Source organism: Heterodontus francisci, chromosome 7 (assembly GCF_036365525.1).
Source record: "Heterodontus francisci isolate sHetFra1 chromosome 7, sHetFra1.hap1, whole genome shotgun sequence".
NCBI lineage: Eukaryota > Metazoa > Chordata > Chondrichthyes > Heterodontiformes > Heterodontidae > Heterodontus > Heterodontus francisci.
The window spans coordinates 32969345-32982971 of record NC_090377.1 but is presented as its reverse complement, the minus strand read 5'-3'; positions in this window follow the sequence as shown (position 1 = coordinate 32982971).

The following is a 13627-nucleotide window of genomic DNA, read 5'->3' as shown; positions in this document are numbered from 1 at the left end:
ACTGAAACAGGCCCTTCGGCCCACCGAGTCTGTGTCGACCAACAACCACCCATTTATACTAACGCTGCAGTAATCCCATATTCCCTATCACCAACCTACACTCGGGGCAATTTATAATGGCCAATTTACCTATCACCTACAAGTCTTTGGATGTGGGAGGAAACCGGAGCACCCGGAGAAAACCCACGCAGACACAGGGAGAACTTGCAAACTCCGCACAAGCAGTACCCAGAATTGAACACGGGTCTCTGGAGCTGTGAGGCTCTCTCCTTGCGCTTCTGTCTTTTTTCCTGCCAACTGCTAAGTCTCTTCAACTTGCCACGCTTTAGTCCCACCTTTATGGTTGCCCACCAGCTCTGGCGATTGCTGGCAACTGACTCCCACAATTTGTGATCAATGTCACAGGACTTCATGTCGCGTCTGCAGACGTCTTTAAAGCGGAGACAAGGAAGGCTGGTGGGTCTGATACCAGTGACGAGCTCGCTGTACAATATGTCCTTGGGGATCCTGCCATCTTCCATGCGGCTCACATGGCCAAGCCATCTCAGGCGCCGCTGGCTTAGTAGGGTGTATATGCTGGGGATGTTGGCCGCCTCGAGGACATCTGTGTTGGAGATACGGTCCTGCCAGCTGATGCCAAGGATTCTCCGGAGGCAGCGAAGATGGAATGAATTGAGACATCGCTCTTGGCTGACATACGTTGTCCAGGCCTCGCTGCCGTAGAGCAAGGTACTGAGGACACAGGCTTGATACACGCGGACTTTTGTGTTCCGTGTCAGTGCGCCATTTTCCCACACTCTCTTGGCCAGTCTGGACATAGCAGTGGAAGCCTTTCCCGTGCGCTTGTTGATTTTTGCATCGAGAGACAGTCTACTCTTAATCATAAGTAAAGTGATGGAAGGTGTTGTCAATAGTGCTATCGAGTTGCCACTTAAACAGCAATAACCTGTTCATCAATGCTCAATTTGGTTTCTGGTAGGGCCACTCAGCTCCACACCTCATTGAAGCCTTGGTCCAAACATGGACAAAAGAGCTGAATGCTCGAGGTGAGGTGAAAGTGACATAGCAGAGGAAGCCATTCCCATGAGCTTGTTGAATTCTGCATCGAGAGACAGGTTACTGGTGATAGTTGAGCCTAGGTAGGTGAACTCTTGAACCACTTCGAGAGTGTAGTCGCCGATATTTATGGATGGGGCATTTCTGACATCCTGTCCCATGATGTTCGTTTTCTTGAGGCTGATGGTTAGGCCAAATTCGGTGCAGGCAGCCGCAATCCTGTGGATGAGTCTCTGCAGACACTTTTCAGTGTGAGATGTTAATGCAGCATCGTCAGCAAAGAGGAGTTCCCTGATGAGGACTTTCCGTACTTTGGACTTCGCTCTTAGACGGGCAAGGTTGAACAACCTGCCATCTGATCTTGTGTGGAGGAAAATTCCTTCTTCTGAAGACTTGAACGCATGTGAGAGCAGCAGGGAGAAGAAGATCCCAAACAGTGTAGGTGCGAGAACACAGCCCTGTTTCATGCCACTCAGGATAGGAAAGGGGTCTGATGAGGCGCCGCTATGCTGAATTGTACCTTTCATATTGTCATGGAATGAGGTGATGATACTTAGTAGCTTTGGTGGGCATCCAATCTTTTCTAGTCGTCTGAAGAGACCACGTCTGCTGACGAGGTCAAATGCTATGTCTGTATCTTAACAAGTGTCCGGGGCTGTCCAGATGGGACAAAATGTTTCAATTTCATAGCATTAGTCAATCTTTGTCTGAGGTAAATTAAATTAACTTACATTTATTTTCAGGTCAGACCTTCATCAATTAAGAAATTGATAAGATTAGAGGAATAAAGTAGATTTTGATATTAATATATCTCTGCAAGTGCAGTTGCCAAATTCGCTAACAAGAAAAACATATCGTAGAAACATAGAAAATATATGGCACAGTAGGAGGCCATTCAGCTCATCATGTGTGTTCCAGCTGAAAAAGAGCTCGCCAGCCAGATCTAACTTTTCAGCTCTTAGTCCATAGGCCTGTCGGCTACAGCACTTCAAGTGCATACCCAAGTATTTTTTTTTAAAATATGCTATCCCTTGCTTCTCTTAGCGGCCTGGGATACATTTCATCCAGCCCTGTCAATTTATCTACTTACAAAGATGCTAAACCCTTTAATATTTCCTCTCTCACTATGTTTATCCCATTCAATATTTCACAACCTTCATTAACTACAATGTCTGTAGCTTCCTCCCTCCCTACTCTTTTTTGAAGACAGACATAAAGAGCTGGATTTAATGGCCCTCTGGATATGGGCTAGGATGGAGGGGAGCCCATAGCATTGCAATGGAATGGGGTGGGGGGGAAGGAGGTGTTGTGCCCATCACCTTCTTCTCGCAACATATTTAACTAGGGGCAGGAAAAGCCGAAGATGGCCTTCTCACCCAGAGGCCAATTGAGGCCCTTAAATGGCCTATTATTAGCCACTTAAGGGCCACTTTCCACTCCCGCTAGAACAATATGATCTTCCTGCGGGCCTGGTGGTGGGCCCTCCTCTGTGGGCAATCTGTGGCAGATGGAGGGTCCCTGGTGGCAAACAACCCACCTCCCCTAACATTCCCCTTGCACTCCCCCCACCCATTACCAGGGCCTGCCGGACTGGCCTTGGCAACCCCGCCTCACTTACCTTTAGTTCGGATCACCAATGCCGGACCTGCTCCTGGGCCTCTTGTAGTATCGGCAGAGGTTACCGCTCCTGGTGGCACTGCTGATATGACTGATTGGACGGCAGCTCTTGGAGGCAGGATTCCCATCTTTAAAGGGATGGAAATCCTAGCGCCGGGCACTTAAGTGTCTGAGTGCCATAAAATCACACCGGGGAACTCCGAAAGGCTGAGGCAGGGTTGCCACCGCCTTTTCAGCCTGGTGCCAGGTGCCACGCTGGCATGACTAAATTCAGCCCAAAGTATTCATTAGGAATCATGTCTAATTCTTCTGCCTCCACCCAGAGATTCCCTTTTCGGTCTCTGATAGGTCTTATACTTTCCTTAGTTATCCTCTTGCTTTTATGCATTTATAAACATCTACGGGTTTACATGTGTGCTGGGCAGGAAGACATTTTCTTCATATACAAGCCTGAGTATGTGAGCTGGCTTGCAATTTTCTTATCCTTATAAAGAAAATAGTTCCCAAAATAAGCACTAACAAGTTAGCAAGTGAGAGTTGACAGATCAGTTATATAATTGCTGACATGGCACAGGATGCAATCTAAAAATATTGAGCCAAATTTTGTTGTCAGAGTAATGGTGAGGTGAGTGGTGCTTGCCATTATTTTTGCACAAATGGTCAAGTGTCTTCAGAAGAAGAGCTGACGTGCATTTAGATGCCAAAATGCAGAAGTTGCTGTCCGAATTGTACCATTCCACTATTAGCTTTGTGAAAATGGTATCTTGTTATCAGCCTTAACATTGAAATACATTTGCTGGCGCGATGTTGTTGTATTTGTGTGGTAGGAAGAAAACTCACCACAGAAAGTTAAGTCTTGTCATTTCAATTGTAAGTACCCTTTTAATGATGTGATAAATGCTAGTTATTGGTAAGTCAACTTTTCTGATGCTGAATAGGAACATAGGAACTTCGGAGCAGGAGTAGGCCATTCAGCCCATCGAGCCTGCCCCGACATTCAATATGATCATGGCTGATCATCCACTTCAATGCCTTTTTCCCACACTATCCTCGTATCCCGTTATGTCATTTGTATTTAGAAATCTGTCAATCTATGCTTTAAACCTACTCAATGAATGAGCTTCCATAACCCTCTGGGCTAGAGAATTCCAAAGGTTCACAACTCTGAGTAAAGAAATTTCTCTTCATCTCTCACCTAAGTGGCTTCCCCCTGATTTTGAAATTGTGTCCCCTGATTCCAGACTCCCCGACCAGGGGAAACATCTTAGCTGCATCTACTCTGTCTATCCCTTTAAGTATTTTATAGGTTTCAATGAGATCACCTCTCATTCTTTGAAACTCTAGAGAATACAGGCCTAGTTTCCCTAATCTCTCTTCATAGGACAGTCCCTCCATCCTGGGAACAAGTCTGGTGAACCTTCATTGCACTCCCTCTATGGCAATAATATCCTTCCTAAGGTAAGGAGACCCAACTGCACACAGTACTCCCGGTGCAGTCTAACCAAGGTTCTGTACAATTGAAGCAAGACTTCAGTACTTCTGTACTCAAATCCTCTTGTGATAAAGACTAACATACCATTAGCCTCCTTAATTGCTTACTGCACCTGCATGTTAGCTTTCAGTGACTTATTGACGAGGACACCCAGGTCCCTTTGTACATCTACACTTTCTAATCTTTTACAATTTAAGAAATACTCTGCACATCTATTCCTCCTCCCAAAGTGGATAACCTCACATTTTTCCACATTATATTCCATCTGCCATATTCCTGCCCACTCACTAAGTCTGTCCAAATCCCCTTGAAGCCGCTCTACATCTTCCTCACAACACACATTCCCACCTAGTTTTGTATCATCCGCGAACTTGGAAATACAACATTTGATCCCCACATCCAAATCTTTGATATATATTGTGAACAGCTGGGCCACAAGCACTGACCCCTGCGGTACCCCACTAGTCACAGCCTGCTAATGCAAGAATGATCCATTTATTCCTACTCTCTATTTTCTACCTGTTAATCAATCCTTAATCCATGCCAGTATATTACCTCCTATCGCATGTGCTTTAATTATGCTAATCAACCTCCTGTGGGGGACTTTATCAAAAGCCTTCTGAAAATCCACGTATACCATGTCCACCGACTCCCCTTTATCAATTCTGTTAGTAACATCTTTAAAAAACACCAACAGGTTCATCAAAGATGATTTCCCATTCATAAATCCATGTTGACTATGCCCAATCAGATCCTTATTATCCATGTGTCCATTTACCACATCCTTTAGAATAGATTATAGCATTTTGCCAACAACTGATGTAAGGCTAACAGGTCGGTAATTCCCTGTTTTCTCTCTCACTCCCTTCTTACATAGTGGGGTGACATTTGTGGCCTTCTAATCTGCAGGAACTACTCCAGAATCTATAGAATTATGGAAGATGATCAGCAATGCATCCACTATCTCCATAGTTAATAAAAATATTAACTAAGCATGAAGTATTATTTCTTCAGGTATTATTTGTTGTTGGAGATTTTAAAAAATGCTAAATTTAAAGTTTTTAAAAATGTGTTTACTTTTCCTTTCTGCTTTGCTCTCTCTCTTGTATTCCAATCCTTCCCTCTCTTTATTTCTCATTCAGTGCCTGATTTGGCATTGAATTCATTCATTCTAATTCACACCTCTTTCTCTATCCTCATGTGGTTTTATTTCATAATCCTTCAATCTGATTAGATGGTGGAGTGATTAAAATCATGGATGCACAGGAGGCCAGAATTAAAGGAGCGCAGATATCTTGGACGGTTGTAGGGCTGGAGGAGATTACAGAGATAGGGAGGGGTGAGGCCATGGAGGGATTTGAAAACAAGAATGAGAATTTTAAAATCAAATAGTTGCTTGACCAGGAGCCAATGTAGGTCAGCAAGCACAGGAGTGATTGGGGAACAGGACTTTGTGTGAGTTAAGACAAATGCAGCAGAGTTTTGGATGAGCTCAAGTTTATGGAGAGTAGAATGTGGGAGACAAGCCCGAGTGCACTGGAATAGTCAAGTCTAGAGGTAATGAAGGCATGAATGAGGGTTTCAGCAGCAAATGAGCTGAGACAGGGGTGAAGTCAGGTGATGTTACAGAAGTGAAAATATAATACTGTTAAGTTTTATTAGTCGCTTTGTACAAATGTATTCAGCAACTCCAATGGCCCAGTGGTAAAATAAATGGCATATTATTGTGTCACACAAATCACCAACGTCCCAGGTTTCATCTCTGGTCTGTGCTGAGTTAATCTAGTTCAGGCAAGATGGCAATGTGAGTATTGCAATTAACCTCAAATTGGGCTTCGGAAGCCAAAAAACTGAATCTATTCTTAAGAACTATTCAATCACATCGTTTGGTGGTGTGCTTGTGTGAGTAGTGGAAAAATACAATTGGATAAACCTATGATACTCCCATGGCAAATAACCAACAACAACAATTTATATATGAACCTGCTGACAACGACTGATCAAGTTTCCACGTGAAGCCTGGCTATGTGAATGAGGTATCAGGGAGTGTGTGATATCTGTGCAATCATATTATGGCACAAATTGTCATTTTCAGGAGGGGAGGGGTAAAGGGAAAAAAAGTTGGAGGACAAAAATGAAAGAAAAGTAATTTTATTCCACCCCAAGATATAAACTAGATAATATGTTAAATATCTTTCTAGTAACTGAGATTAACACTGTGAAGAACATTTCCTATAACATATGTTAACAAATAGTCTGCATACTCCTTATATGGTGTCAGTCACCTAAAGTTAATCCTTGACCGTTAACAAAGGAAATCAAAATGCATGTAAAAATTACAGTCATATTAATGTATTCAGATGCTGTGCTACATCAAAGTTGCATTAATTATTTCTCCTTGGTTTTCTTGGAGTGTAATTTAAAAGAAAACTTTCAATTTTCACTGCCTACTACAAACAATTCAATAATTTCTGCAGCAATTTAACCCAATTGCTATTATATAGCTTTTAACAATTATATGACTGTCATCTGCTTCACTTGAGGAACTAAAATATTAATCTTGGTGAGTTTGATGTGCAGGGATATGACCATTTGATTGTTGACAGTTTCAAAATCCTGTCTGTTTGATCAACAAAAGGAATACTGACTTCTAAATGACAAAATGGTTTTTCTTTTGTATGTATCTATCACCTTTAAGCTCCTTTAAGTCTGGTACAGGCGTATTTCCCCTGTGGCACTTTAGAGTTGTATTGCAATATTACTGAATCATTACCCTTGCCGTGTTTCAAATGAAGGGTATTATTCAGTGTACACAGACCTTACCTGAGTCAACAATATTCACAGCTACAATATCATACATTCCACTGGTTAGTGTTGCAAATTAAACCTCCCTGCCTCTCCCCACCACCATCATTTGCAGGGCTTTAACCAAGAATTACAGCATGCTTACAGAGTTAAACAGCTGGTACAATGATTTCTGTTGAATTTTTAATCAGGTGAATAAACCATTTGCAAGAGATGTTTTTCAGACCTCCTGCAACCTTAATACAATACGCAGAAAGTCAAATAACAGTCAAAAGGTGAAACAGCTGAATATTAAGGCATAATCCATCATTGTACACGCTAATTAGAATCAGCCCCCTCCTGTCATTTAGTTTCAAACCAGGTTTAAAGGCTCAGTACATTCATTCAGCTGTTAGCTGACATGCTCCAGTGCATCCTTGTAGGATCCGCCTCATCTCCCTCTGGAGAAAATTTGTGCATGCATACTGTATGTGAACTTTAGATAAATAAATAAACAAGAGAACAGCTTCCAGATAATTGAAAGTGAGTGAAGGAGGGAGCAGAAAGAAAACAGCCTCTCAGAGGGGGGAAGCAGGAGAGTGTGACAGGTATGATTAAAATCCCAATGATTTATGACAGGTACATCACTAACTGGATGCTCAACCCCCTTTAACGTTTGTTTGTTTTAGTGTATTCTAGAATAAAGATGTGTATTTTGCTTCAGGTTGTGCTCAGGAGATAGGGAAAGGAGTTCAGTGCTTAGGAATTCCTTCTGGCTGGCTGAGCAGTAATTTAGCAACTACTCCCTGTCAGCATTAACATGTCAATTCATTTTAATAGTCTGGGCATGCTCAATGGGTGAGCTTTTGCTTAGATGCATAGCTGAGATTCTCCCATGAGTCCCTGTGGTGTAAGAGTATGTGTTATGGCCTGTCGTGGTCCAGTAAGAATTCAGTAGGTTCTATGCTCAAGGTGATAGAAGATCTTCTGAGACAATTAGCATAAAACATCGGAAATTTAGAGATGCATTATTTTTGACATCAGACTATGCTGGAGACTTCACTGCAGTAATTATTCATACATCCAGATTGACTTTGATAGTAGCCAATTTTGGAACAGAGGTTGTTTGAACTATGCTTCTCCTTCATTGCTTTCTGTCATTACATTACATCCATGGCCACAATCCAATGGTATTGTGCCTCATATCTGGTAGATGATGAAAAACAGCATTACAAGTCACTGAAATGAAAATGTTATATTAGCATTTAGTAGTACAAGCACTGAGTTTCGATCACTATTGTATATGTCGATTGACCTGCCTGTACAACTTACAAGTGACAAAGTCAAGAGTGGGTTATGCTGGATGAGGCCATTTTCAGCATGTGAATCACAGCCAGAAAATTACACTGTGTGGTATTGCTGTATAAACTCTAGCAGTCAGAGAAATTTGAAATGAAAAGATTTATCATTCCAATGTAATATTAAATAGTGTAATTTCCAGACTTATATTTTGCTGAGGACTGTTCATTTGAATCTTTGAAGCATTATATTTCAATATTACGTATGGTACTGGAGACGATATGGATGATACAATTAAAAAGCATGTGTGGAGTGATGTGTTACTGAGAAGATACTCAGCTTGTGTTGTTCCAGCATTCTGCACCCCAGGAACAAATACAGGTGATTTTTTTTGGTCATTTGTTCACTCCTTATTGAAGGTCTACAGAGGAGAAAAGATTTATTATAGCTTTTTAGCATAAACATACAGATATACACATCCCTCTTGTTTAAGTGATACTAAACCCTGCTACTTAATTTAAATATATTTTCTGCTATATTTCTCACCATTTAGGAGAAAATATTTCAATACTAAGACATTATTGAAGAGTACATAGCACATAGAATTCATCTTTATACGCAGGAATACTCTAGAAGTAGTGCAATGCTGTATAAAAATAAAGCAATGATTACATAATGACTCGGAGAATTTTTTTTATCAACATACCATACTTTCTTTTAAATGCTATGCATTTGGAAATATTACATTTTACAATATTTTTTAAAAACTTACATTATGACAGTGGTAGGAGACACTTTGATCTGGAATGATAGTATGAACTTTGGCTGTGCCCTGCATGAGCGCTCTGATTAACTGAGGCCTTAAAATTATGCTGTGGGATACTAAACGGTATGAATGCTTGACATGTTCATTTGAAATTCCACTCTCCAGTATTCTTTCAGAGCTGTTAACCCATTAAAAATAAGTTGGTTAATATCATCAAATTTCAGACAAACACATTAGGTACTCACTTGCTTGTATTAAGCGGTATAATTTGAGGGCTACGGTGTCAAAATTTTGTAATCACACCAGTATCATGCAGGTAAGATTTCTGTTGTCCTTATAATCTCATATCATACATATAGTCCTCCAATCCCAGTTTCAATTGGGGAGCTCATTCCAAACTTGCTGCAGTTTTGCACAGGGCATTGATGAATTGGAAGGAAGTTAAGCTTAGGCTGTTGGGGGCTTTAAGTATCATCAAACTGGGGGCCATTAAGAGTAGGCCAATGATAGCATCAATAAAATATAGATTGTTTCATCACCCTGAAACATGAGATGAATATAAGCATACTAAATTGAGGAGAGTGAAAATATAGATACAAATAAGAGGAAATCACTGTCCTTTTCTCACTAATTACAGTTAGTGAAGACCTAGTACTGTGAAGGCCTGTATGACTAAAGTATGCTTGAAAGGATAAATTCACCCAAAACTTCCAATGGGGAGCCACACTCAGAAAGAGCTTGGGTCAGAGAATTGTTGCAACGATGTTGTAGCCCTATCCCCAATGGTGCTCCTTCCGACTCTTGGGAGGGTGAGATTGTGGAATTTACCCTGTAGTACAAATTTGGAACATTATTAGAATATTTTATTTTATTTATTTATTTAGAGATACAGCACTGAAACAGGCCCTTCAGCCCACCGAGTCTGTGCTGACCAACAACCACCCATTTATGCTAATCCTACATTAATCCCATATTCCCTACCACATCCCCACAATTCTCCTACCACCTACCTACACTAGGGGCAATTTACCATGGCCAATTTACCTATCAACCTGCAAGTCTTTGGCTGTGGGAGGAAACTGGAACACCCGACGGAAACCCACGCGGTCACAGAGAGAACTTGCAAACTCCGCACAGGCAGTACAGAGAACTGAACCCGGGTCGCTCGAGCTGTGAGGCTGCGGTGCTAATCACTGAATTTTCAATTCCAGGAAAGTATTTATTAGTATGATATTCCCTTTTGTCAAGGATATCTGTCAAGGCTATACCAAATAAGAAGATTGCTTAATGAGCAAACATGAGAATTATACATTGTGAAAATGGAGGACAATCGCTGAAACATTAGTCTGTCACTTCTCTTCATCAACACTATGCCTGGATTACTGAGTGTTTCCAGTATGTTCTGTTTCTATTGTAAAAGGGGCCAGAGATACCAGAAAGCTAACTGAGAAAGCCAAGGAAAACGAATAAGGGCCAATATTCCAATAAAAACAAAAGAAAAGTGCCAGTGTGAATTGAAGGGTTGAAGGAGGCCAATTTTCCAACTACAAGTCTTTAGTTGTTTTAATTAGTTAAGAGGAAATCCTATTTGAAAGGTCAAGTGAAAACAGAACTCAATTCTCTGGTATAAGTACTTTTGCATAATTATTCATAGAACTAAGGGCAGATTGAGACTGGTCTAGGAAGTATACTAGCAGTAGGACAGGACAATTTTATGTAAATCAAATTTAAAGGAACAGGAAGTGGCATAGCAGAGGTATAAACATTTAGAAAATCTTCCAGGTGCCTTAAAAGGTGCCTCAATCTATCAGCATTCTTTATCAACCGAGAAGGGAATTAAGAGAAAGGAAATTCTAAATACAAGCATGAATCTACAGCCATGAAAACAACTCCCTGTTTGATTGTTGCTGAAGTCTAGGTGGTATTACACACATGCTTGTAAGCAGAGTTACTCTCTGTGCCATTTCATGGTTCTATCACCATAGGTCAGAATTCAGCATGCCTCCAAGGAGGTGGACCCAAGTTCCAGGTCACAGCTGACTCTTTCAGTTTTAGCAAATGCCACAGTCCTATGTTGCATGTTAGCTGCAGGCATCTGCCTCTCTGTTGACCCAGATCATGCTCATTGTCAGATAGGTGTTCCAGGGCCTGGATGAAATGATTGGTGGCATTTGCCTGATCTTGCAGCCAATCAGGAAAAGCTGGCTCTTTATCACACTGGTATGCTTCATTTAACACAACACGATGTAAAATGTGATATGCTGTCTTTGCGATATTCCTGCAGAATAATGCAGCACAATAGTTATTCAGATACTGTAGTAGCACCTTGGAGTTTGGTGGTGAAGCTTCCTTTGGGTAGAGGAGCCTCCACTAACCCTGCCTCTTCCAAAGGGAAATAATTTCACCTTCCTCTGTTTGAAGGAGGCATTGAACTAATCATCAACCTCACCTGAAGCTTGCTGGCTTTGTATTACATTCTTTATCTTATCACAATTTCATTTTAAAAGGATAGTGTCGTAGGCCAAACCATCTTCAACTGCTTCATCAGTGACCTTCCCTCCATAATAAGGTCAGAAGTGGGGATGTTCACTGATGATTGCACAATGTTCAGCACCATTCGAGACTGCTCAGATGCTGAAGCATCCTGTGACCAGTTGCAGCAAGACCTGGACAACATCCATGCTAGGGCTGATAAGTGGCAAGTAACATTCGCGCCACACAAGTGCCAGGCAATGACCATTTCAAACAAGAGAGAAGCTAACCATCTCCCCTTGACATTCAACGGCATTATGATTGCTGAATCCCCCTCTATCAACATCCTGCAGGTTACCATTGACCAGAAATTGAACTGGACCAGATGCACAAATACTGCGGCTTCAGGGGCAGGCCAGAGGATGGGAATTCTACGGCAAGTAACTCACCTCCTGACTCGCCAATACCTGTCCACCATCTACAAAGCACAAGTCAGGAGTATAATGGAATACTCTCCACTTGCCTGGATGGGTGCAGCTCCAACAACACTCAAGAAGCTTGACATCATCCAGGACAAAGCAGCCTGCTTGATTGGCACCCCATCGACCACCTTCAAGATTCACTCCCTTCACCACTGAAGCACAGTGGCAGCATTGTGTATCCGCTACAAGATGCACTGTAGCAACTCACCAAGACCCCTTTGACATCACCTTCCAAATCCGTGACTTCTATCAGCGAGAAGGACAAGGGCAGCATAGACATAAGAATACCACCAACAGCAAGTTCCCCCGCAAGCCACACACCATCCTAACTTGGAACTATATCACTGTTCCTTCACTGTTGCTGGGTCAAAATCCTGGAACTCCCTTCATAACAGCACTATGGGTGTATCTACATCCCAAGGACTGCAGTGGTTCAAGAAGGAGGCTCACCATCATCTTCTCAAAAGCAATTAGGGATGGACAATAAATGTTGGCCTAGCTGCGATGCCCACATTCCATGATTGAATAAAAGAAAAAATAGGGTATATCTTACAAACTTAATGGGCAGAAATTTTGCACAGTGCACTGAACTTTGCATTCAAATTTTCAATATGCAGTCCAGAATGTGAATTTGTGGAATCTCTCCTATTGTTTAACCCTTCCACCATTTAAAGCATTTCAAACATATCCTGTTCAAGCCAATTTAATTTTTGAATTCTATTTAACCAAATTTGGGAAATTTAAGTTTTGGAATTGCCCACCTATCGAGACAATCACAAAGGCATTAATGCCCTATTGAAGGTAGGGCACCCAAATTGCATGCAATCTAAATATGGTTGGCCGAACCAGTAGGTTCTACAGCATTGAAAATATTTACTTCAACTTATCAGCATGCATTTGTGCACAGATTCACTCTTGGCACAGAGGCTAGCACAACAGAAGAGTGGAACAGAGAATCGGATGTAGAAGTCAATAAATTAGTTGCTCCTGATTTTCTGATCATTACTTGAGTGAAGATTGGCAAGATTTAACCTATTGTGCAATGTTTTCAAGAATCATCCCAATGCTTGGATATCCTGTTGACAACAACCTCACATTGATTGACTATCCTTAATGAATGTTTTGTAAGTACACTCAAATTTGAGATTGTTTAGTGCTATCGTTATAGTGGCATAGCAACTACCCTCCTTGAGGTTAGAACCATAGAAAAATTACGGCACAGAAAGAGGCCATTCAGTCCATTGTGTCCATGCCAGCCGAAAAAAACTAGCTGCCCAACCTAATCCCACCTTCCAGCACCTGGCCCATAGCCTTGCAGGTTACAGAACTTCAGGTGCATATCCAGGTACCTTTTAAAAGAATTGAGGGTCTCTTCCTCCACCACCTTTCCTGGAAGTGAATTCCAGACACCCACCACCCTCTGGGTGAAAAAGTTTTTCCTCATGTCCCCTCTAATCCCAATCACCTTAAATATGTGCCCCCTGGTAATTGACCTCTCCTCTAGGGGAAACAAGTACTTCCTGTCTACTCTATCTAGGCCCCTCATAATTTTGTACACCTCAATTAAGTCACCCCTCAGCCTCCTCTGTTCTAAGGAAAACAACCCTAGCCTATCCAATCTTATTTCTGAATTGTGCAAATATCATGGGATTCAGACCA